Genomic DNA, 25,149 nt, shown 5'->3' on the forward strand with positions numbered 1-25,149 from the left:
GATCTGTAGTTGGATGGTGTGTACTCAAATCCCAGTTCCTTTGCTTACAAGCTCCTTCAGTCTCAATTGACTTAATCTTTAATTTATCTAAGCCCCATTCTCCTGCTCAATAAAATATGGAAGCAGTATTTCACAGTGGATATTGTGTGAGTTTTGGAGTTAGATACATCAGGGTTAGAATCCCCATTCATCTTCCTTTGGGTTAGTTAACTAGGTAAATTACTTAGTGATTCTTAGCTTTGCTATCACATTTATAAAATATGAAAAATTATTCATCAATTTTTCACATTTCTGCATGTCTTATGAATAAAGAAATTCAGTTTTTGTTTCAAAACCCCATCTTTCCAAGAATATTTATATAGTACACACTGGAAAATAGAGATAAGTTTCTCCTTAGGGAGCAGAGGAAAATGTGTTTTGTGCTCAAGATAATAAAAATAATGCTCACATTAAAGATTGAAGAGTTTTGTATACAGGTCCCTTATAAAATAATGAGGTTTCCTAAACGCAGGGTTTTTCACGTGTAAAACAACCTACAGCTTGTACAGCATGCATCTGGACCTTTTTCACACTTTGTGGGAATTGAGACTTTGGAAACCAAGACAAATGATATGACTGACTATTACTAGTCCTGTGAGTAGTAAACTGTCCTTTGTCTCTGACCTAGGAGTCTTGTGTCTTCTTCCAACATTCATGAGACTGTGCAAACTAACTTGGTAGTGTGAAAGTAGGGTAAAATCTCACATCCTTTACAATTCTTGACATTTATTTCATATATTTGTTGTCATAATTAAATATAACATATTAATATGTAAAATTATATATATAAAGCACATATGACAATGCTTATGCCTAGTTCATAATAGTTGCATAATAAATGAGAACTATAAATATCAGTTTTTCTTATTTATTTCCTGGGTCAGAGGACTGCCCAGGCAGTCAATAAAAGTATAAATGTGAATGATACTGGTACATGATAGGCTCGTGTATTAGTCCATTTTCTTACTGCTATAAAGAACTCCCTGAGAATGGGTAATTTATTCAGGAAAGAAGTTTAATTGACTCACCATTCAGCATGGCTGGGGAGACTGCAGGAAACTTACAATAATGTCAGATGGTAAAGAGGAAGCAAGGAACCTTCTTCACAAGGTGGCAGGAAAGAGAAGTGCTGAGTGAAGTGGGGAAGAGCCCCATATAAAACCATCAGATCTCATGAGAACTTACTCACTCTCCTGAGAACAGCATGGGGGAAATCACCCTCTGATTCATTTACCTCCACCTGGTCTCTCCCTTGACAGGTGAGGATTATGGGGATTATTGGGATTACGATTTAAGATGAGATTTGAATGGGGACCAAAGCCTAACCCATATCAGCTCTTACCTAGGAGATCTTTCTCTTCATTTATTGTATCTTCTTGAAGAAGCTGTGATAGCAGGAAGGGACCATGGACATGTTGCAAATGTAGATTAAGTTCCCAGTTTGTTTTCAAGAACTCAACTAATGGAGGGTAGCCCCATAGGGCAGGGGTAAAAGGTCTCATGTCTCAGTGCAGTGTTCTAGTGCCCCACCCTCTGTGCAAAGCTATGATGCAAAGCTATGATGAAGCCATGCAAAGTAGAATGTTGCTAGATACATAAACATAATTTGGTCCTGCATTCTAATTCCATAGAAATACTTGGAGAAGAATATCTTTAGTCCTTGAACCTAAAGCTTTTATTTAAGAATATGCTTGTAGATGCTGGCATTCCTGATTCTTGAACCTAAACCCTGTTTAAAGTAGCCATATCACACTGGGGAGGAAACTCTTTGTGTATGCCCATTCATTTTGTTGCATTGGCTTCCATCTTCCCAACAATCATGTAACAAATATCACTACATGTGTGCTTCAGGCTGAACTCTTGCTAGTCGCTAGCTATGGTGGTAGATGAAACAGACTCAGTCACTCCCCTCAGAAGCTTACAGTTGAGCAAATGTGACAACATTGAATGAGTAATATACAATAAAGTACAAATGTAATTGTAATCAATGCTATGGAGGAAACCAACAGTGAGAAATTAGCTAAGGTAAGTAATCCACCCCCAAGTATCAGCTGCTTAGCCTAATAAAAGTTGATTTATCACTCATACTCATGTCACAGTCTAGTGTGGACAGACAGTGGGGATTGGAGTTGGTGTGGGGATGGTAGGACCCGGGCGCCATTCAGTCTTTCAAGGATCCATACTCTCTCCATTAGTTGGTGCTGCCATTTTGAGGGCCTCCTCCCTTCTCTGTAATCAGCAGGTGATAGCCATAAAGCAGGGTATTGATGGAGAAAGTCCTACGGATGGCCTGCCAGTGACCCATATCAGTACTGCTTACAACATAAATCCATGATGGGCTTGGAAATGCAGTTCAGCTGGATGTCTAAAAGACTCCCAAGTTGCCTCCTGCCCCAAGGGAGAGTAGTAGTGGATAGGGAGAGTGATCACTTAGGGTGGTCAGAAAAGGCACAGCCCAGGAATCAACTTAGATTAGTAGCACAGATACTGAAGTCAGACAGCCAGAGTCTCCTCCTGATTCTGCTCCTTACCAGCTGGGGACTTCGGGTTAAGTTGCCTGGTCTCTCCATGTCTCACTCTTCTCAGTTATAAAATGTGGATGACACTTGTGAGAAATCAAATGAAATAACTGGTACAATCCTTAAGCAACATTTAGCATAGATCTGTTTGGTTCACTCTAAGTGTACCATTACTGTTAAACTATAATTGTGGCTGTCACTAGTAATAATAAGGTGAGATCTGAAGAAATTAGAATTTTAAAATTTTGAAACACTGTTGTCTAAGTTCTGTTACTATTCCCCACAAGCCATCTCAATGTAAAATTTCACCTGATCCTTTGTTAACTGGCACTATAGAATCTCTTCCCCTACCTTTCTGTTTTAGGGCCCCCATGACAGCCTACAAACAAGGAATCCAATGGGGTAGATACATGATTTTCATTTTAACTTACATTTTGCAATAGCTGTTGTTGTTTTTCTCTCTTGTCAAATGATGTGTTCAACTACAAGCTATTCTTTAAGACTCTTTTTAGTCCTAACAATCCGTGTACCTTTCAATGGTAAATTAAAACATTGTTACGACTGCCTGAATTTTAGGATGTGGGTTTGGCAGTAGGAATCTTGAATTGGCAAATATTTTTACCCACTGACACTTATATTTAAGGCAGATGCTTACAGTTAAGGAGTAACTCATAAAACATTACTCATAACAGTAGAACACTCAGCAGCACCTCAAGTCATTACTCTGCTAACTTTTTTCTTGCATGTGCAGTAGTCCCAGCTCATACTCCTGCCATCTGTGTAGATGTCTCACTATGCAGTGAGAAGCCACCATATCTACATACTTAAAAGACACCGTATAGGAAGGGCCAAAAGCATGGCTAATCTTCGTAAAACTTATTTTTTAACTTAAAAGTTTAAAGGGGAACCAGCATTTTAGATGATTAGCATAGATTACCCTCTGAATTAACCTGTCTTATCTGATTTGGGGAGCTGTAACAAAACATTATAAACTGAGTGGCTTATAAACAACAGAAATTTATTTCTCACAGAAGTCCAAGATCAAGGTGTTGGCAGATTTGGAGTCTGGTGAAGACTGGCTTCCTGGTTCATACATGATGCCTTATCCTTGCATGCTCACATGGTGGAAAGCACAAGGCACCTCTCTGGGACCTTTTTTTAATCAGGGCAGTAATTTCACTCATGAAGGCTTTGACCTCAGTATTTAATCACCCCCAAAGGTTCTACCTCCTAATAACATCCTATTGGTGATTGGGTTTCAACATGTGAATTTTAGGGGATATAAACATTCAGACCATAGCAACCTCTATATTTTCATAATTTTCACCTCTGTAAAGTGGAGCTTAAAAGATACAATATTTAGTGCAAAGATTCATTGTGAGACTGCATGTTTCAAGTGCCCCAAAAATTGCATGGCCCATAGTAAACTATGCTACCTGCTATTAGAGGTCATTGCTATCCTCTGTTGTAAATAACCATTATTTTGATATTTATTTGACTGATACTTATTAGTTTTCTGTTTGATGCCAGGCATTGTACTAGCTGATGAGGACTCAACTGGTGAACCAAAGCATTGTCCCTGCCCTCACTGAACTTGGCACTCGGCAAGGAGACTAGATGATAATCTGATGTTCTCTCACGTACAGTATGAAACTGCATCATTGACAATGATAGTATGAGACTCCATTTAAGGGAATTTCACCTAAATGAGAGATTAGGAATGGTATCCTTGCAGAAGTGACTGAGGCATTGAGGGCTGGAGGATGGAGGAGGAGCTAACTTGGGCAAAAGAAAGAAAAGCCACCCACGAGAGAGAGCAGAATATGGTTGTAGAGCTCAGCTATGGGTGAACTTTGGAGAATACTCATAGGATTGCAGCATATGAGATGAGGCATAAAAAGCAGGTCTTATAGGCCATGCCAAGAATTAGGGTTTTTAACTTATGAGCAATGAAAACACATTTAATGAATTTTAAACAGAGAAGGGTAGGGTTACTATGACTAGATTAGATGATTAGATCTGCCTTCTGAAAAGACTGCTGTGTCTGGAGGATGAAATCTAGTGGATGTGTGTGAACCAGAATGGAGGGTCTTCTAAGACTCTGGGCCTACATGAGGAATCCATTGGGCTCAATCTGTGGGAAGTAATGGTGCAAAATGAGAAATATAGGTGGCTATGCTAAGTGCTTAGAGGATAAAATCAGTAAGACTTGGTCTTGAGTTGGACATGGAAGATGAGAAGAGGAAATGTTAAAAGAGACTCTCTAAAATTCTGATTTTCTAAATGGCACGTGGAGATATTGACCGATCTAGGAAGAAACATCATGATGTAGTTTTGCAGTTTGAATATATTTTGAAATTAATGTTAATTTCAAATTAGAATATCAATATTTGTCAAGTCAAAAACATGTATTGAGCAAGGAAGAATAGAAAAATAAATTGCCATGTATTTATCATCCTCCATGTTTTGAGTGCTTTTAGTTTTTCAGAGTTTATCCTTCTGATCAACTTCCAAGTCAGACACTGTCCTCATGGATCACATCAAAAAATGATTATAAAGATTTAGTGACTGGCCTAAGAAGCATACATAAGGAAGATATGTATTTCATTACAGGCTTGTATAAAACAAAAACCTACTTGGCAATTGTAAAAAACTTAAGCTCATTAACAATCTTCAAATAATTTATAACTAAAATTATTAAAAATAATTCCAAATGGAGGCATGAAAATGTAAATCCCCTCCTTGTTCTCTTAAGCCAGCCTCTTCCAAATAAGGCAGGATCACCCTAGAGAACTTTAGAGTTGAGCAATGTGGGGAGTGACCCTCAGAAATAAGCAGGAACAGTATTAAATCATTGATGTTTCAAATGCCCTTGGAGCTCTTTTATTTCCTCCTGTCTCTCCTCAAGAGACAGTGGAGAGAGTGACATTAAAATTAACATAAGCAATGCAATTAGTGACGATGTTGTCACAAATGCATTAAAACATGCATAGAAAACTGGTAAAAGCATTTGCTTTTGGACAGCTTGTTTCCAAGGATGGAAAGGAGGCTAACTTTCCGTGATATATATATGACTATGTATCTCTTGAAATCTTATAAGATGTATGACTTGGATGCATCTTTTAAATTTACATTTAATACTTGAGCCTGGGTTTGCTCATTCCAAGTTCAGGGGAATAATGCTTACCATATATAGTTTTTAATGAGGATTAGAGATAGTATATATTTAATACCTGACATAGAGTGAAAGTTCAATAATTCTTATTGAAAAGCAAATCCTTTTTCGATATACTATGGTGAAATAAACTGCTATGGCTAAGTTTTCATTCTGAAGAAGTTTTCCAAGTAAAACACTAACCTAGTATTCAAAAAGGAAAAGAAGAGAAGGGCCTGTAGATTTGATGTAGCGCTTCTAGGCTTTAGAAGAGTTCTGCAAGTATAGCAAATTTATCCCAGTAGGAGGGGAGGGAACAAAATAATAAATAATAATGGTCCATTACTATGCTCAGAAAGTTTATTTGACCTAGGCCCATGCTAATTTCATTTTATCCCAATATATTTAATACGACAATTAGGGGTCCACATATTTTAGTAAATATTATTGCCTAAAAGTTATTGACATAGTCTAGGCGTTAAACTCTTATCATTTTCAAGCTCTAGATTAAGAAACTAATTATAAGGCTTTAATAGTTAAATTCTAGCTGCCAAGTCTTATGAATATTGCAGTGCTATCCATAAGGCTGAATAATTGTTTGAACTGTTGACATGGTAACTTGAGTAAGGTTATACTCAATCTTCAAGCAGTCCTCAAGAATTGTGTTCAAATATGGCCATTGAAACCTGGGAAGCTTGTTATTAAAAGCATGACCAGCAAAGTGGTTAATTTTCCTGTGAGAAGATGTCAATTAACCCTAATAGAATTATTTTGGTGTTGATTGTGTTTAATCAAACATCAGAAAATAATTGAGCTCTGAACAAACGACTTATTATAGAAATATGCAGGTGGGCAAGAAAGATTGGAGAGTGCATTTCAATAATGCACATATATTAACAGTAGCTTTTTTTTTCATTAAAATGAGCAATTACCAAGGAGCCTGGCATTGAGGGCATCAACAGGATATGTGGCCCAAGACAGCTACTTGGCTTCCCATCCAAGATAAAGTCAAATGCTCTAGAAATGTGTGCATGTTGAGGACTGAAGGGAGGGGAACTTTGCTTCTTATTTATCACCTTTCAGGTCCGAAGAAGCACAGATACCAAGGTGTGTGCCCTATATTTATTTACAAGCACATTATCTACTATTGCTGCCTCTAGGGTGGCCAGAAGTATCTTTCAAAGCATAATTTCCTCCACTGTTTCTCAGCTCTGGGTGCACATACAAACCACATAGGAAGGCTGGAAACATACCAATGCCCAGGCTCCATCACTGACCAATAAAATGATAACCCTTCTGAGAGAATCTTGGTATGGATGTGTTTCAGAGTCTTCCAACATGTTTCTAATATATATCCTGGCCAAAGGAGCATTGCTTTAAGCCATCAATCACTCTACAGTATTATTTCTCAACTCTGCAAAGGCAAATGAACACAAAGAGTTTGATTGTCAAATCTGATTTGTACAAATCAGTGGTCTTACCTAGCACATGGATAGGCTAGGGCTGCCATAACAGAGTACCTCAGACTGGTTGACTTAACCCCAGAAATTTATTTTCTCTCATTTCTGAAGGTTTTATGTCCAACATCAAAGTGCCATCAGCATTGGTATTTGGTGAGGGCTCTCCTCTGGGCTTGCAGATGGCCTCCTTCTCATGTTGTCCCCACATGGCCTTTCCTATCTCCTCACCTTCTTTTGTGGACACCAGTTCTATTGGATTAGGGCCCCACCTGTATGAACCCCATTTAACCTTACTCAGCTCCTTAAAAGCGACATTTCCAAATACAGTCATATTGGGAGTTAGGGATTTAACCTATGACTTTGCAGTAGGAGGACACAACTGAATCCATAATCCCCACTATCAGGTTTTACCCTTAATTACAGAGTTTCAAATAATTGTGAGACACAGGCAAAGTAGGGAGAGGCATAGAAGTACCATACCACACCTAGGTCTTTACTTCCTTTTTGGTCTACTCTGGGATAATAAATTAGATCTGTACGTAATGTATCTAATACAAAAAAGGAAATTCAATCAAGCTACCTTTCTTCTGTTTTTCTGGAGGATGCTCCCATATCATCCTCACTCCCAGCCACTGTGGAGAAGGGGAATGAATTGCAAGCCTATTGCTAATCATATATTTCCCAATGGCATATGTGATAGTTCTCAGCTCACCTTTCTTTCTCCCCACTCTCATGTAGAGTGTTTTATCTTTACCACTGAGTTCTGGACGTATTCTCTGATTTTTGTTTCTCTAACACAGTGCTATCATGTTAATTAATGTTGTTGCTCCCCGGACCAACGACATTACCTGAGAGCTTGCTAAAAATTCAGAGTCTCAAGCCCACTGCAAGCCAACTGAATCCAAATCTGCATTTTAACAAGGTTCACAGTAGATCTGTTGGTACATTCAAGTTTGAGAAGCCCTGTTCTAATATCTGGAGCTTTTCCTGCTTTCAGGATCTTTGCATACATGCCCTGTTACTTCCCATGCTTGTGTTTTCACCTTTCAGATCACAGCTTAAAAATCACCTTTGCTACTTCTCTCATCTTCTATTGGAAAGGTTGCCTTCATGTAATTCTATCAGCACATTATTTATTTCCTGTTTAACACTTATTATAATACATTTTATTGTCATATTATTTTTGCCTTGGCCATCTCTTCTACTCTAAGCTCAGGAGGTCATATCTAGTTTGTTCAACAATTGTATCCTAATGGATATAATGTGGCAAATACTGCATAGAGGGCGGAGAGTCCTTGAATGAATAATTAGCCAATTGTTTTTGCATAATCTGTTGCCTGTCTGTGTCTTAGTCTCCAACATCTTCTTTCCTCCTCCCTTGCTTGCACTTTATATTGCAGTTCAATTGAAACTACTTACAGACCTTCATCCCCATCACCATCTGTGAATCTAGTGCATTCATGCTTTCTTGCATTTTCTCAAGCTACTCACTGTTTCTAAATGTCTTTTTGCCATCTTGTTTCACTAAAGCACTCATATTCATCCTCAGAGTCTCTGCTCCAATATTCTAGAAAAGGATGTTTAAGGACCAACTGGGTCCCACTTATATCTTAAATTACATTGAATGTAGTGTGATTTATATGCAAATTTATACTGTGACACGGAGATCCTATTGAGGAAAAGAAAATAGGTGTTTCTCATATCTGTATTTTTATTGTTTAATACAGTGCATGGAACACAGAGCTGCTCAGTGAATGGCCTTTGATTATGGGGTAGGAGAATTACAAGATGATGTTAGAAGGATGGGATAAAGACCACTTGTTCCTGCTACAGAATGTTAGCATGGAAGGTCCTTCCAGGACATTGTAGTACCCATAGTAAGCATATTTTTGTTTGAAGAAAAAGCAACTTTTTTTTTTTTTTTTTTTTTTTTTTTTTTTTTTTTGTTGAGACGGAGTCTTGCTCTGTCGCCCAGGCTGGAGTGCAGTGGCCGGATCTCAGCTCACTGCAAGCTCCGCCTCCCGGGTTTACGCCATTCTCCTGCCTCAGCCTCCTGAGTAGCTGGGACTACAGGCGCCCGCCACCTCGCCCGGCTAGATTTTTGTCTTTTTAGTAGAGACGGGGTTTCACCATGTTAGCCAGGATGGTCTCGAACTCCTGACCTCGTGATCCACCCGTCTCGGCCTCCCAAAGTGCTGGGATTACAGGCTTGAGCCACCGCGCCCGGCCGAAAAAGCAACTTTTTATATCCCGTTAGTCCTCCAGCAGTCTTAGAAGATAATGTGAATCAGATAAACACTTTATTTGTCTCATTCTCTGAAGTTGACCTAACTTCTCAATGCAAAAAAATAAGCAGATGTGCATGTTTGGTTTAGAAGCCACTTCTCTCTTAGCTTCATGGACTTAAAAGTTTTTGAGATAGTAGATTCTGTTTGTTAAATAGTCTAATTGAATTTTTAAATATACTCATGTAAAATAGACATCAGTATCAATGAACGTACATTTCAGCAGCCTTCTGCCAAACTCCACAGGGCATGGGACAGAATTCAGTGGCAGTGGGTGGTGACTTACATCGAAGTGACATGAAAGATACCAGAAAGCCTCTTACGCAAATATGTCATGCCACATCCCCTGAACGGGCAACTGAGTTTGAAATTCCAACTGCTTGAGTTGTTTTCTCGGGTTATCTGTTAAAGAACTGATTGTCCAATTCATCACTGGATAGCACATGCTTGAAAACAACGTTTTTGATTTATGCTTTTTGTAGGAAGCATTAACCCATTGCCCTATAAGATAGAGGTTGACTTTTTAGTTTTTCCTGCCAAGTGTTCACCAGGAGGAAGTAGTTGGCTCAGTCTTGCTAACTTTAGCTGGAGAGAGAGTATGCCAGTCAGCGGGAGGTGCATGAACAAAGGCATGGACACAATGAGCCAGAAAAAAAGCTAAAACCCATGTGAAATAATAGTTTATTTTCCCGCTTATATTTTTTTAAAAGGAAAAATAAAAATACTAGCTGTAATTGACTATTACCCCTTTAAAATACTCTTGTAGATAGAGTCATATTTGGTTTTTCTCTAACTCCATTTTACTGGTGAGGAAATTGACCACACAGAAGTTAAGTGAGTCGATCAAGATGATCTAGCTAGAATTGAGAGCGTTTGCAACCCAGTTCATGTTCTGTAAGTTTTGCAATGACCCCACAAGTTCTTCTAGCCCAAGAACAAAGAAAGACTGAAAGTTGATGCTAGAATCCCAACCAAAGTATTAGTTAAGCAACATCACTGTTTTCTACAGTGTCATTGAAGGAATACAGATTCCAGAGAATGTTGAGAGATAGATATTACAGGAAGAAAAAGAATGGTTTGTTCTATACTCAAATGGATTAGAAAGCACTAGATTAAATCAAGGAGGCCTCGTTTTTCCTTAAGAGCAAAACATCTCAAAGTCTTCAATACACTAATATGCATCCTGCCTCCCGTGATGTGTCTGTATTGGATAGAGTGGTTTCTTTGTCTCAAAAGATTATGTTACAGGGCTAGTTTTCATTATAATGAAATGTGAGATAACTATCCTAAATAACCTGTATAAAAACAGTTTCTATCCTTTAGTTTAGAAAAGGGAAACAAGAGATTCAAGACTTATAAAAATAGAAAGTAGGGGAATAACAGAAAAAATAATCAAAAGCCTTTCTTGCCCTAGTAAGCCATTCTTCTCCACTTACCTGGCAGAGAGCATGACTCACCCCAGGTGAGTGGGTGAAAAGCAATTTGCAAGTTGTCTTGAGTGTGAAAATCTAAGATGAATGGCTGAGCTGGTTAGAAAAGAAGATTTAGTTTCAGTGATTTAAGGATTTCTATTGTTCTTTCTTGTATAGTTTGTCATATTTAAAGCTAGTCAGATACAGAAGGCTCAAGCATAAAAGAAGAATAACAAGTATTCAAAGGCATAAAAGAGGACATTTTTTTCCTCTAAGGATTTATCCTTTTATATCCTAATCCTAAAAGTTCTTTCTTAGGATAGAATATGCCCCAGGTTCCATATTACTTTTTTTTTATGCTTTTTACCATATTACTTTTTTTTTAATGCTTCCTACAGCTCTGTAGGGGATTATACAAAATAGATAATGGCCCCACTTTTCAAAGTGTAAGTACAGGGAAGAGAAAGATAGCACAAATGAAATGCTAAGAGAGTTCAAACAAGGGAAAGGCCATTTCTAACTTGAAGGCATCAGGAAAGATTTGGGACATTTAAGATAATGGCAGAATAATTAAGGGGAACAATGACAGTCAAAAGGTTACGTGTAAATAAAATAATATAAATAGGGACTCTGGTTTTAAAGGGAAGCCCAATCACTGCCCTTTGTTAGAAGAGGCCAATGAAACTAGAGTGGAGGTTCAGGGGTCTGCTTTGGAGTAATGTGAACAATCAAAGGAAAAGTCTGCACTGTCTCAGGTGGGCAATGGAGACATTTAAGGTTTTAATCCAGGATGTAGTAAACTCACACTTGCCTTCCAAGAAGGCACTCTGGCAACTTCAGACAAACAGTCCTTGTGAGCTGCTGTTTTTAGGTACAGATGAACATTAGGAAATACCACTGATGTGGTCTCTGACCTCCTGGGCTTACATTCAGGTGGAGGGAGATGGACACAGAAGTCAACACCCATATGTTTGATTTAAGCCAGCCATTATTATGAAGAGAAATAAAGCAGAGTAAAGGAATAAGAAACAAGGAAGGGAAGAACCCAAATCAGAGAGAGCAATTAAGTGGACCCAATAAGGATGACTTTTATAGATGGTCATCATTGGGGACAAAGAAGAAAAGGGTTTGTGGGAGAAAACGGGAACAAACTTTCACAATTGTTATTCTCCGAAGGGAGCAAGGTATAGAGTTAAAGATGACTGTATTGTCATTAATAATAATTTTAATAGACAGAACTCATCAAGCTTTTACCATGTGTCAGACAACATGCTTCCATACATGTCCTTTTTCAATAAGTGTAGGAGGTAATTATTACTGTCTCCGTTTCAAGGATGAAAAAAGTGAGGTTTCAAGAGCTTAAATAACTTGGCCAAGATCACCCTGCTAGGATTTGAACCCATGGTCATCTGATTCCAATGCTCATGTTATTATCTACTCCATCAAGACAGGTTGAAGTGTGTATGCAGAGATCTAGAAAAAGGGAAGGAAGTTGATGTGTTCAGTTTTACATCTCCAGGGTCTGAAAAGCCACTATGACATTAAATACTGGCAATATTCAGCTGGAAGAATTGAAGCTCAAGAGAGAGAGGAGGGATGGGAATATTCATCTTAAAGTTCTTTGCATGAAATATATTGATCATTAGAGCCATAATATATTTTTTAAAAAATTAATCATTTAGGTAACTGCCATGTCTCAGGCATCATGCTCTTCCTTATACATGTCATATTATTTAGTCTTCCTACCTAATAAACTAAAGGAACTGAGATTCCATATCTTCTACTTGCTTATGGCCATACTTTCTGGAGGTGATGGAACTAGGCTTTGAACCCAGGACAGCCTGACTTCCTAACTCATACTCTTTCTATTTTGAGCTGTACCTAAGCCTACTGAAGGAGTGTTCAGAGAAGTCAGGGACTATTGAAATCATGTTCTGTCCTTGGCTGCAGGTTGCACATGACTTGTTTTTCTCTTGTCTCATAATGTGCTAATTGTGTTCATTTGTCCTCTACCTAGCAATTGAGTGCTCCATATTTAATTCTCTTTCTTCGTTTAAGAAAATGCCAAGGACATTTCAACTGCAAACATTCATTTTATACATAGATATGCATTAAATGACCAGAAAACTGATGAGACTCACAAAAGTAATTATGGATCTTTTCATCACTTCTAATTACACTTCAACTCAAATTTTGAGTATAGAAAAATCACTTCTAAAAGAGCGGTCAGTCTGTTCTTTCCTTCACACCATCATTTATCCATTTAATCCCACAATGCTATTACATTTCTTCCCAGATAGTGAATTGCAATAGTGGATAAAGAGATTGGAGGCTGTGCTCTCATGCAGCATACACACATTAGTTGGGAAAATAGACTTGAATCGAGTATCATCTTTGCATAATTACAAATTCTAATGACAAAGTGCTGTGAAGAGGTATCTTTATGAATTAATGAAACAATGTTCATTCCAATAGGTATAGGCACTTCCTGAACAAAACTTAGGTAAGCCTAAGGGTTATTGAGCAGTATATTGTGACATGAAAGCCACTGTGGGCCAGGAAACTTCACAGAATTCAGATAAAGCTAGGACAGTGAAGCCAGTTGATGGATGTCTCTGCCAGACTGTGCAGTTTTATGGGAGGTATGAGAGCAATGAAAAGTCATTGATGATATTAACCAAAAAGATGACATGATTAGACCTGCATGAAAAGTCATTGATGATATCAACCAAAAGGATGACATGATTAGACCTGCACATTAAAAGGATAGTGCTGGATATGGTGCAATAATTTTCTTAGGAGAAGACCAGCAGGAAAGGGAAGTGAGGAAACTGGACAGAAAGCTTTCGTTGAAGAAGGTATGGTAGCAAAGATCAGAAAGGATGATTCAACTCTCTAAGGAAGTAACCTTTATCTGTTTTGTTCCTGGCAACTCAACCAGGTCCAAAACTCAGTCAGTACTCCGTATGTAGTTTTTTGGATGATATAAATAATTTATTGCATGACATAAAACTGACATAAGTTTTTTTGGTAATTTAAATATGTGTGGTTAAGGGAAAGGGAAATATCAAAGATGACCCTAACTTCTGGCTTATGAATAGATAAAGCTACTACACACTAAGGATTTGTATTTCTGCTTTCTTTGGATCTGAATCAGCTGCTTTTTTTCTGTAAAAGACCAGATAGTAAATACTTTAGGCTTTTCTGGCTATGGATTCTCAATTATTCAATTCTACCATTGTTTCAGCATAAAAGCAGCCAAAAATAATATGTACATCAATGAATGTGGATGTGTTTCCATAAAACTATTTTCAGAATAGGCCATGGACGGGTTCTGACCCATAGGCCAGCTTGGCAGCCCCGGGAGAGATTCTGTGTCCAGTTGTGAACACATTTAATTTGAAATAAATTTAAAATAAGAACCCAACTCATTCTTTTTCATTGAGAGATTCATGTGAATTATGTTTACATTATAATAATTATGCTTAAATTCAGGCTTTTAAAAAAGTATTTTCAAATGTATTTAATAATTAGAATAAAGCATGTCTATCCTTGATTGTTAAACATCTTTTAGGAAACTATCACAGAGCAAGAAGAAATAGGTCATTTGCAGTTAGCAAATAAATTGTTTACAAGGAGATGGCTTCTCTACTGGCAGAACTGTTTCAGAAAGGGATAACTTGTGACACTGAATTTAAAAAAAAGATAGCTAACTGGTATCAGCAGATGCGTATTGTTTGGCAATCTGAGAATATGGTATTTTTTAAAAAGGCATAGAAGTTGTTAAAAAAAATTCTGAAGATTTCCCATAAGGCTGTCCTGATTTTTCCAGAAAAAAAAAAAAAAAAAAAAAGAAAGAAAAGAGAAAGAAAAGTTCTGAAATCAAGTAAAATGGGTCTATTTTACTTAAGGGTATAGAAAGATTTCACAAAGACAGACCTAGATTTACTTTTGTGGCCAACTATTTGGGAGTTTTGAAATCTGCAAATTTAAGATAAGAACCTCCCTCATAATTTTTTTTGTTTTTGAGGGTAATGCAAGCATTAAAATAGTAAATACAAGTCATTTAGGGAGAAATACAATGAAATCCGTTCTTGATGTATAATTTAACAAACTTATGTTCCATTAGACTTGGTTGTTTGGGGTGGGGAAAAAAATGTTTCTTACACCCACTAACTTCATTTGTTTATATGTCCAGCTTCTGTAGGCATTTTAAGTTGTTTAACCAATGACATTATGAAACTTAAGCCTAGAGACCTTCCTGACTGTGAAAATTTGTGATTCCACTACAACATTGTATGTTTCCGTTATAATATCATAATAGAGTATAACTAAGCATTTTAGGTGCCCCATTCAGACTTTTAAAAAGAGGCAGTGTGGGCCGGGCGCGGTGGCTCAAGCCTGTAATCCCAGCACTTTGGGAGGCCGAGACGGGTGGATCAAGAGGTCAGGAGATCGAGACCATCCTGGCTAATACGGTGAAACCCCGTCTCTACTAAAAAAAAAATACAAAAAACCAGCCGGGCGACGAGGCGGGCGCCTGTAGTCCTAGCTACTCGGGAGGCTGAGACAGGAGAATGGCGTCAACCCGGGAGGCGGAGCTTGCAGTGAGCTGAGAGCCGGCCACTGCACTCCAGCCTGGGCGACAGAGCGAGACTCCGTCTCAAAAAAAAAAAAAAAAAAAAAAAAAAAAAAAAAAAAAAAAAAAAAAAAAAAAAAGAGGCAGTGTTGCTGAACCAAACTTGGGGCTTCCCACCTAGTGCAGCAAAGCCAAACAATGACATTGTGATTTGCATAGAAAGTAAGGTGTGTATTGCCGGGCACCAAGTGAGGAGAAGTTTCAGCAAATGTTTTGAGACCCAAACTTGGCCAGGGGCGGGAGCTCATGCCTGTAATCCCAGTACTTTGGGAGGCCAAGGTGGGTGGATTGCTTGAGGCCAGGAGTTCTAGACCAGCCTTGCCAACATGGTGAAAACCCATCTCTCCTAAAAATACAAACATTAGCTGGGCATGGTGGAGCATGCCTGTACTCCCAGCTACTGGGGAGGGCTGAGGCACAAGAATTGCTTGAACCTGGGAGTCAGAGGTTGCTGTGAGCCCAGATCATGCCACAGCACTCCAGCCTGGGCGGCAGAGTGAGACTCCATCTCAAAAAAAAAAAAAAAAAAAAAAAGACCCAACTCCAGGATGACTTATATGCAAGGGCTTTTAAGGGCAGGGGTGAGAGGGTTTTCAAAATGAGTTGAGGGCGGGGGCATTCTGGGAACTTTCGTGTTCATTTTCTAGTTCCAGTTTGTGTGAGGTCTGCATGACAGCAATCAGCATTTTTCATCTAGCAGGGGGTCCCAGTTTATGAAAACAAATCAGGAACATATGTCAAGATGTTATCTTTAGTTTATATCAGGAACCAAACATCTCATGACCCTGACTTACTTGGGTGGTTATTGTTATCTTCTTGCTTAGTAAGTTATTCATTCACTTCTCTAATTGCTGGTGGCAGGGCTAGCTAGGTACCTGGAATTTCCCTTGATGGGGCTCGAATTTTTCTTTATTTCTATGCTGGGAAATTGGGGGCCTTGTGTCATCTCAATAGTGCATCACAAGATAAAGAATTAAAGACCAGATATATTAGTCTGTTTTCACACTGCTGACAAAGACATATCTGAGACTGGGCAATTTACAAAAGAAAGAGCTTTATTGGATTTACACTTCCATGTGGCCGAGGAGGCCTCACGATCATGGCAGAAGGTGAAAGGCGAAGAGTAAGTCACATCTTACAAAGGTGGCAGCAGGCAAAGAGAGAGCTTGTGCAGGGGAAGTTCCATTTTTAAAACCATCAGATCTCATGAGACTAATTCACTGTCACAAGAACAGCACAGGAAAGAACGCCACCCAAAATTCAATCACCTCCCACCAAGTTTGTCCCACAACACATGGAAATTGTGGGGGTTACAATTCAAAATGAGATTTGGGTGGGGATACAGCCAAACCATATCATTCCACCCCTGGTCCCTACCAAATCTCATGTCCTCACATTCCAAAACCAATCATGCCTTCCCAACAGTCCCCCAAGGTCTTAAATCATTTCAGCATTAACTCAAAAGTCCACAGTCCAACATTTCATCTGAGACAAGACAAGTCTCTTCTGTTTATGAGTCTGTAAAATAAAATTTTAAAAAGTTAGTTACTTCTTAGATATAATGGGGGTACAGCCATTGGGTAAATACAGCCATTCCACATGGGAGAAATTGGCTGAAACAAGGGCCCCATGCAAGTCCAAAATCCAGCAGGGCAGTCAAATCTTAAAGATCCAAAATGAGCTCCTTTTACTACATGTCTCACATCCAGGTCACGCTGATGCAAAAGGTCAGTTCCCATGGCCTTAGGCAGCTCCACCCCTGTGGCTTTGCAGGGTACAGCCTTCCTTCCAGCTGCTTTCATGGGCTGGCATTGAGGGTCTGTGGCTTTTGCAGGCACATGGTACAAGTTGTCAGTGGATCTACCATTCTGGGGTCTGAAGGATGCTGGTGACCCTTTTCTCACAGCCCCACTAGGTGGTGCCTCAACAGGGAATCTGTTTGGGGGCTCTCACCTCACATTTCCCTTCCGCACTGCTCTAGCAGATGTTCTCCATGAGAGCCCTGCCTCTGCAGCAAACTTCTGTCTGGACATCCAGGAGTTTCCATACATCCTCTGAAATCTAGGCAGAGGTTCCCAAACCTCAGTTCTTGACTTCTGTGCACCCACAGGCTCAATACCCCATGGAAGCTACCAAGGCTTGGGGCTTGCACCCTTTGAAGCCATGGCCTGAACCGTACCTTCGTACCTTTTAGTCATGGCTGGAAAAGCTGGGACTGCAGCGCTCCAATTCCCTAGGCTTCACACAGCATGGGGATCTTGGACCTGGCCCACGAAACCACTTTTTCCTCTTAGGCCTCCAGTCCTGTGATGGGAAGGTCTGCTATGAAGACCTCTGACATGTCCTGGAGACATTTTCCCCATTGTCTTGGGGATTAATGTTCAGCTCCTTGTTACTTATGAAAATTTATTCAGCTGGCTTGGATTTTTCCTCAGAAAATGCGATTTTCTTTTTTATTGCATTGCCAGGCTGCAAATTTTCCACACTTCTGTGCTCTGCTTCCCCTATAAAACTGAATGCCTTTAACAGCACGCAAGTGACTTCTTGAATGCTTTGTGGCTTAGAAATTTCTTCTGCCAGATACCTAAATCCTCTCAAGTTCAAAGTTCCACAAATCTCTAGAGCAGTGGAAAAATGCCACCATTCTATTTGGTAAACCATAAGAATCACCCTTGCTCCAGTTCCCAACAAGTTCCTCATCTCCATCTGAGACCTCCTCAGCCTGGATTTCATTGCCCATATCATTATCATCATTTTGATCAAAGTCATTCAACAAGTCTCTAGGGAGTTCCAAACTGTCCCACATTTTCCTATCTTCTGCTGAGCCCTCCAAACTGTTCCAACCTCTTCCTATTACCCAGTTCTGAAGTCACTTCCACATTTTTGAATATCTTTTCAGCAGTGCCCCACGCTACTGGTACCAGTGTACTGTATTAGTTTGTTTTCATGTTACTGAGAGAGACATACCCGAGACTGGGCAGTTTACAAAAGAAAGAGGTTTATTGAACTTAGTTTCACATGGCTGAGGAGGCCTCACAATCATGGCTGACTGTGAAATGCAAGGAGGAGCAAGTCATGTCTTACATGGAAGGTAGTAGGCAAAGAGAGAGCTTGTGCAGGGAAACTCCCATTTTTAAAACCATCAGATCTCATGAGACTCATTCACTATCATGAGACAGTGCAGGAAAGACTCCCCCCCAATAATTCAATCACCTCCCACCAAGTTCCTCCCGTGACTCATGGGAACTGTGGGAGTTACAATTCACGATGAGATCTGGGTGGGGGCACAGCCAAATCATATCACCAGAGAAGTGGTTTTGTAGTCACTATTTCACTTAACAGCACAAAGATTTTCTTCTGCATCCCAGCCTTTTGGAGATTTTAGTTCAGTGGTTCCCAAATTTGTCCACATACTGAAATCACCTGAGAAACTTTGAAATACACTAATGCCTATTTCTTGCCCCTCATAGATTGTAATTTAATTTATCCGGGGTATGGTACAGGTTCTGAAATTTTTAGAAGATCCCCAAGTAATTCAAATGTACAATCAAATTAGGAATTACTGCTTCAATTCAAAGTTGAGCCTCAGAAACCTTAGGGAAGTCGCCCATCTAGGATCCCCAGGGGCTTTGCAGTGAAATACAGTTCTGGATCCTTCCATGGAAGCCCAGGGTCTGCTGCAGTTAAAAAAAATTCTAATAATGCTGGCTGGGCACAGTGTCTCATGCCTGTAATCCCAGCACTTTGGGAGGCCAAGGCAGGCGAATCATGAGGTCAGGAGATTGAGACCATCCTGGCTAACACACTGAAACCTCGTCTCTACTAAAAAAATGCAAAAAATTAGCTGGGCATGGTGGCGGGTGCCTGTAGTCCTAGCTACTCGGGAGGCTGAGGCAGGAGAATGGTGTGAACCCGGGAGGCGGAGCTTGCAGTGAGCTGAGATCGTGCCACTGCACTCCAACCTGGGTGACAGAGTGAGACTCCATCTCAAAAAAATATATATATATATAATAATGCTGTGTACAATTCTTTCTACCAGGAGTACATTTTAAAATGATGATTTTTATAATTATAAATTTTGAATAAGTAGAATGTGAATTGGCAATGTTTTTAATTGTAATATAGAGTCCCTAAATTCTGTTCACTATTTAGTCATGCTACTTAACGTTCAAAATATGGGCTGAGGTTAAAAATGTCTTGAGGTGCTGCAGAATTCCTTGCCAAGCACTTGCTAACTCCTCTACCTCACTCCTCTTCATCAGAACCAAAAGCTGGCTCTTTCCTAGTATTGAAAATTCAACATTCCTATGAATTTTTCCTAAAAAGCTTTTTTTCTATAAATTAGACAGGACAAAATGTATTTTAATGAACAAATGGCATTTTAATAAGAAAGTTCTTTTTTTAAATTAGCTCATTCTATTAAGGTTCTAACAAGTAAAAATAATATTGCAGAGAATTATGCAATAAAACCACCAGCCAGCTTGGTCTATGGAGTAAGCTTTGGAAATATGCAAATGGAATTTCACCAAGAAATATATCCCTGAAGTGATAAAATTTTCTTTTAGATAGAGTGTGTCTGCGTGGGGAAAGGAACAGATCTCCTCTCCATAAAAATGGATGCCCTGAATGGTGTTTATAACTATCTCTTTGGTTTTTGTGTTTGGCAGTAAGACAGCAACCAATTTAGTTTTATTTTAAAATTCCAGTGATTATAAGGTCTGCACATTCCTTGTGGAGTAGCTTTGTCTCTCTACTAGAGCCAGACACCATTTTTTCCCCCAACATGTGTGCTAGAAAACTTTAGCTGGTGGTGCTTTTTCTGTATTCTGTCTGAGTCAGAAGCAATGGAGTCAAAACTTATTTTCTGAATTCAGTACTTTACCACACCTTTTTCTGAGCATTCTCAGGAGACAAAGACAAAAACTTCCATTTCTTTCTAGAGTTGCCTACTATCCATGTAAGAACTTGAATTATTGGTGAATTTTTCTGATACACTCAGAAGGTTTGCATGTACCAAATGCATAAATAAGAGAAAATGTATTAGATAGAATGCTTGACAACAATTAGTAGATGGCCCATGGAGAACTGGTTAGCCATTAAAGACAGTTGGTGACATAATTTTGCCCTCAGAGGTGTAAATTATTTTTAGTCTGTCTTTCTGTCTTCTTTATTTTTTGCCATCCTCAGCAGGGAGCTTTGTGTCTTAGGCCTTTTTTTTTTTTTTTTTTTTTTTTTGAGACAGAGTCTTGCTATGTTGCCCAGGCTGGAGTGCAGAAGTGCAATATTGGCTTACTGCAACCTCTGCCTCCAAAGTTCAAGCAATTCTTCTGCCTCAGCCTCCTGACCGGCTGGGATTACAGGCGCCTGCCACCATGCCAGGCTAATTTTTGTAGTTTTAGTAGAGACAGGGTTTCACCGTGTTGGCCAGGCTGGTCTTGAATTCCTGACCTCGTGATCCACCTGCCCCAGCCTCCCAAAGTGCTGGGATTACAGGTGTGAGCCACTGTGCCCAGCCAGCTTGTCTTTTTCTTGTTGAAAAATGGCTACTATAGCTCCAACCATCATGTATGCACAAATCGAAGTTCAAAGGCTGAAGGCAGTGTGAAAGTAAGAAGTACAAAATAGAGTCACATGTCAAAACCCTAACCAAAATAGAATTAGTGAGGGCCATAACAAAGAAGCTGACATACTTGCATCCCTGAATGTCTTGCTCATAGCTTGCAAACAGCAAGAAGAGCTTCTCAAAGGAATTTTCTCTGGCCTACAGTATTTCAGATAAGAACCTCAGATCAGGACAGTTGCCTACCAATGACTACCTCTCCCAGTGAACTAATGACACCTCCTGTAGTGAGTTTCTGAGACCAGTGACCTTTCTTTCAAAGCAATTTGTGTGGGTGTCTTTCCTTTGTCTTAATTTTCCTTGGGTGTGCTGCACACCCCGGGTTACAACGCTTTGCTCTTCCCAAATGAAATCTTTTGTTCCAGACAGCGTGTCTGTCTGAGTTTCTCTTTTTAAGTTAATAATAGCATATTCGTTCTTTGTTCCTCTTGTATAAGAATGAAAAGCACTTTCCTAGGACTCTACAAGTAGCTTATTTTTGCTTTCTTTGACCAGAACTGCATAATTTGCTCTTTGCCTAAACTATTGATCCATTTGTCTATGCAATCTATTTGACATGTATAGTGTCAATTTTTGCTGTGAGATGGAGATGTAAAGTTCTGTTCTCTTGCCAAAAGCTAGGATCTCAAGAGCCCTTCCCCAGGAGCCACCTACTAAGCAGACAAGGTACCCTAAAGCCATAAACCTTGGATGTCCAGGGGGAAAATGCATCTTCATGGAGAAATGTAAACTTGCATCTTCTAATGAAGAAGATGATAAACACGTCAGTCTTTTTCTTAATCATTCTGCACCTTACATCTGGCTTTCCAGCTAACTGAAACACAGTTTTGTTGCAGAGTGTAGGAGAAACTTGAAATTTACATTCCTGTTAGCCTTCTTGAAAAGTAAACTGACATTAGACTTGATTTTCATAGCATTAAATAATTATCTTCCTTTAAAATAGATACCCATGGGCATTTGCAGCTGATTGTTTCTTATGAAACAAGGCAGCGTATCTGTGTGGATGGGTGTAGATATATACAAATGATATACATCATATTAACAAAATTCTCATTTACTATAGCTTTTAAAGGTTAATCAGTACCTTCATGGGACACAGATTATATTTTCAATAATGATTTTTGTTAGCAAAGGGAGTAAATGAGACTTTTGTCCATCTGGAGCGGGAGGAATCTTTGTTGGTTTAACATATACGATTAAATTGAGTTGAAACCTGCTTTAAATGAAAATTGAAAACAAATGAAGTGATCAGTCAGTGTGATGTCCATGGTTACAGCTCTTGTATATATTTGGATAAGTTGAGAAAATAAAAAGCTGTGCAGCATTGCCAGGTATTTTAATTTATTCCAAGGGAAAAATAATGAGTTGGCAGCAGTTGAAACTGGCTCTAAAGTATTACATATGATGATAATTTGTTTATATATTTGTAGGAGCCCTACATGTATTCCTATAAAGTTTAATTATGTGGCACATTAGTAACCACTAATGTTGAAATCAGGCAAATGTATTTATCTTTGTTGTATTAATACCAGCAATTTTTTTAGTTTCCAACTCTTGAAATTTGACATTTGTAAAGTTAATGCATATCTTTCTCTCCTGTCATAAGTTATTTCCCTAATTTTATGACTTTGAGATGGCTTCCAGTGACTTACTGTCTCAAAAATTATCATATTGAGAAAGAGAAGATTGTGCTTTATAGTTAGCGATGTATTAGTGCTGACTTGGGTTTTGTGCTTGGTAAAATAAGTTCACACTAGAGTCATCTGAAGATGCTTGGGTCTCTGGTTAAAGTTTAAATTCAGCCATTAAAAGGTTATGCTGTTTTACCAAGTTTAACTCCTGAGCCCTTTATTTTTCTGAGTTAGCTACATCCAATTCAGAATTTGAACGTAGTTCACATTCAAGCATTGATGGAAGAATCACTCTCCGCTATGCATTTCATTCAGTATATTAACACAACACTGAAATTCCAATATGCAATATATTATTTATCTTTTGCCTTTATCTCTTAAAATTATGCACTTGAAAACATGTCTCAGACTTTCCAGTATCTTTCTAGTCTATTGTTTAGTTCAATTGTATTAAAAATTCAATTAACTACTTATGGGGAAAATCAGCCTTAATTGTTAATTGGAATTATTCTGTATAATAGCTTGCAGAGGTAGTACATCTTTTGTGACTTGTGAATACTAAAACTATTTCATGCATATATTGCTCAGGACTCTTGGTTGCAAGTAATAATAATAAAGTTCAAAGTATTTTAAAATAGATAAATTTATTGGCTTACATAATGTCATAGTCTAGGAAAATTCTTGCTTCAGGGATAACTATATCCAGGAGCTCAAACAAGCTCACCAGCGATCTTTGTCTTTCCACTTAACTTCCCTCTATGTTGGCTTCTGTCTCTAATAAACTCCTTCTTTTAACCATCAGCACTAGCCACCTTATATCCTAGAAACTCTGAGTCCAGTGAAAACAAATATTTTTATCCTATGTGACCTCTGAAAAAGTCATGAAATTAAATTCTATGACCTGGGACATAATTATGCCATCTCTGACCCAATCTCTGTGGCTAGGAGGTTGGCATGTATCAGTAGTTGACTAACGTGGTTCCTGAACAATCCTCAGCAGCATCACCTGGGATCTTGTTAAAAATGCATATTCCTGGCCGGGCGCAGTGGCTCACGCCTGTAATCCCAGCACTTTGGGAGGCCAAGGCGGGTGGATCACGAGGTCAGGAGATCGAGACCATCCTGGCTAACACGGTGAAACCCCGTCTCTACTAAAAATACAAAAACTTAGCCGGGCATGGTGGCGGGTGCCTGTAGTCCCAGCTACTCGGGAGGCTGAGGCAGGAGAATGGCATGAACCTGGGAGTTGGAGCTTGCAGTGAGCCGAGATCGCGCCACTGCTCTCTAGCCTGGGCAACAGAGCGAGACTCTGTCTCAAAAAAAAAAAAAAAAAAGTGCATATTCCTCAGGCCACATCCCAGATCCGATGAATCAGAAAATCTTGCAGACTCTATTGTAATAAGTCCATATGATTGTGATGCATTCTCAATTTTGAGAACCACTACAATATACTAATTGGTTAGGCCTGGGTCATGTGCACAACCCAAGAGCTTCAGTGTAAGTTCAACTGCACCGAAAGCACATGGAAAAGGAATCTGAGGAACTGATACCAGGGAAGAGAAAGAGCAGATGCTGTGCTGGCAAAGAGGAGAGATGCCTACTCTAATGAGATTTCCACCCAATAGTAAAGTTTCCTGTTGTTTCTAATGCCATTATTTCTCAGAACACTGCTGGTTATGTTGCCCTCCAGAAAAACCAATGTTTCAATTAAGCAAATACATTCTCCTCTAGGATAGTCTAAATGTCATCTGCAAATGGGGGATGTCCAACCTTGAAAGGTTTCCAAACCACATTATTTTCTTATCAGATAATTCCTGAATTCATAGGAAATAGTCTAATACAATTAAAGCCTTCAATAGTAAGCCCCACTTCTCCCCTGTGATAATAGATTAACATTGCTGCAAAAGTTCTCAGTGAAAATGACAGTAATGCTTACAGAATTTTAGGGAAGATAGCCAGCACTGCAGTATTATCCAAAATAATTTTAGAACATTTTTTTTAAAAATAAAACACCTAACAAAGGAGGTGAGTGTAGCTTTTCATACTGCCATAGTTTCTTGTTTTTGTTTTTTACTTGATTGGGGACATTTACATTTATTACCCAGGGGAAGACAGTAGACTGCATGCCAGTTTTTCTCAATTTATCTGCTCACAAGAATCCTCTGGGCACTTGTTATAAATACAGCCCCTAAGGTTCTTTTTCAGGATGTTCATATTTGGAAAGTCAGGAATGGGAAAGAGGGAATTTGTATCGCCTTAGGGAATTCTTAAGATGTGGCATGTTGAGAACACACTAATGGTGAAGAGTGAGGATGCTGGAGTCCTATGGTATGGGCTCAAATCATACTTGTAACTCTTGCAAGCTGAGGAAAAGCTAATTCAACCTCATC

At 39.0% G+C, this 25,149-nt stretch overlaps 1 protein-coding gene across 2 annotated transcripts in view; it reads left to right on the top strand.

Annotated features, from left to right (window-relative positions):
- Positions 1-25,149, top strand: part of GRM7 (glutamate metabotropic receptor 7) — a 923,309-nt gene that overhangs the window by 735,019 nt on the left and 163,141 nt on the right. The gene's annotated exons all lie outside the window — the stretch shown is intronic.

The sequence above is a fragment of the Rhinopithecus roxellana genome, chromosome 1 (genome assembly GCF_007565055.1).
Source record: "Rhinopithecus roxellana isolate Shanxi Qingling chromosome 1, ASM756505v1, whole genome shotgun sequence".
Taxonomy (NCBI): Eukaryota; Metazoa; Chordata; class Mammalia; order Primates; family Cercopithecidae; genus Rhinopithecus; species Rhinopithecus roxellana.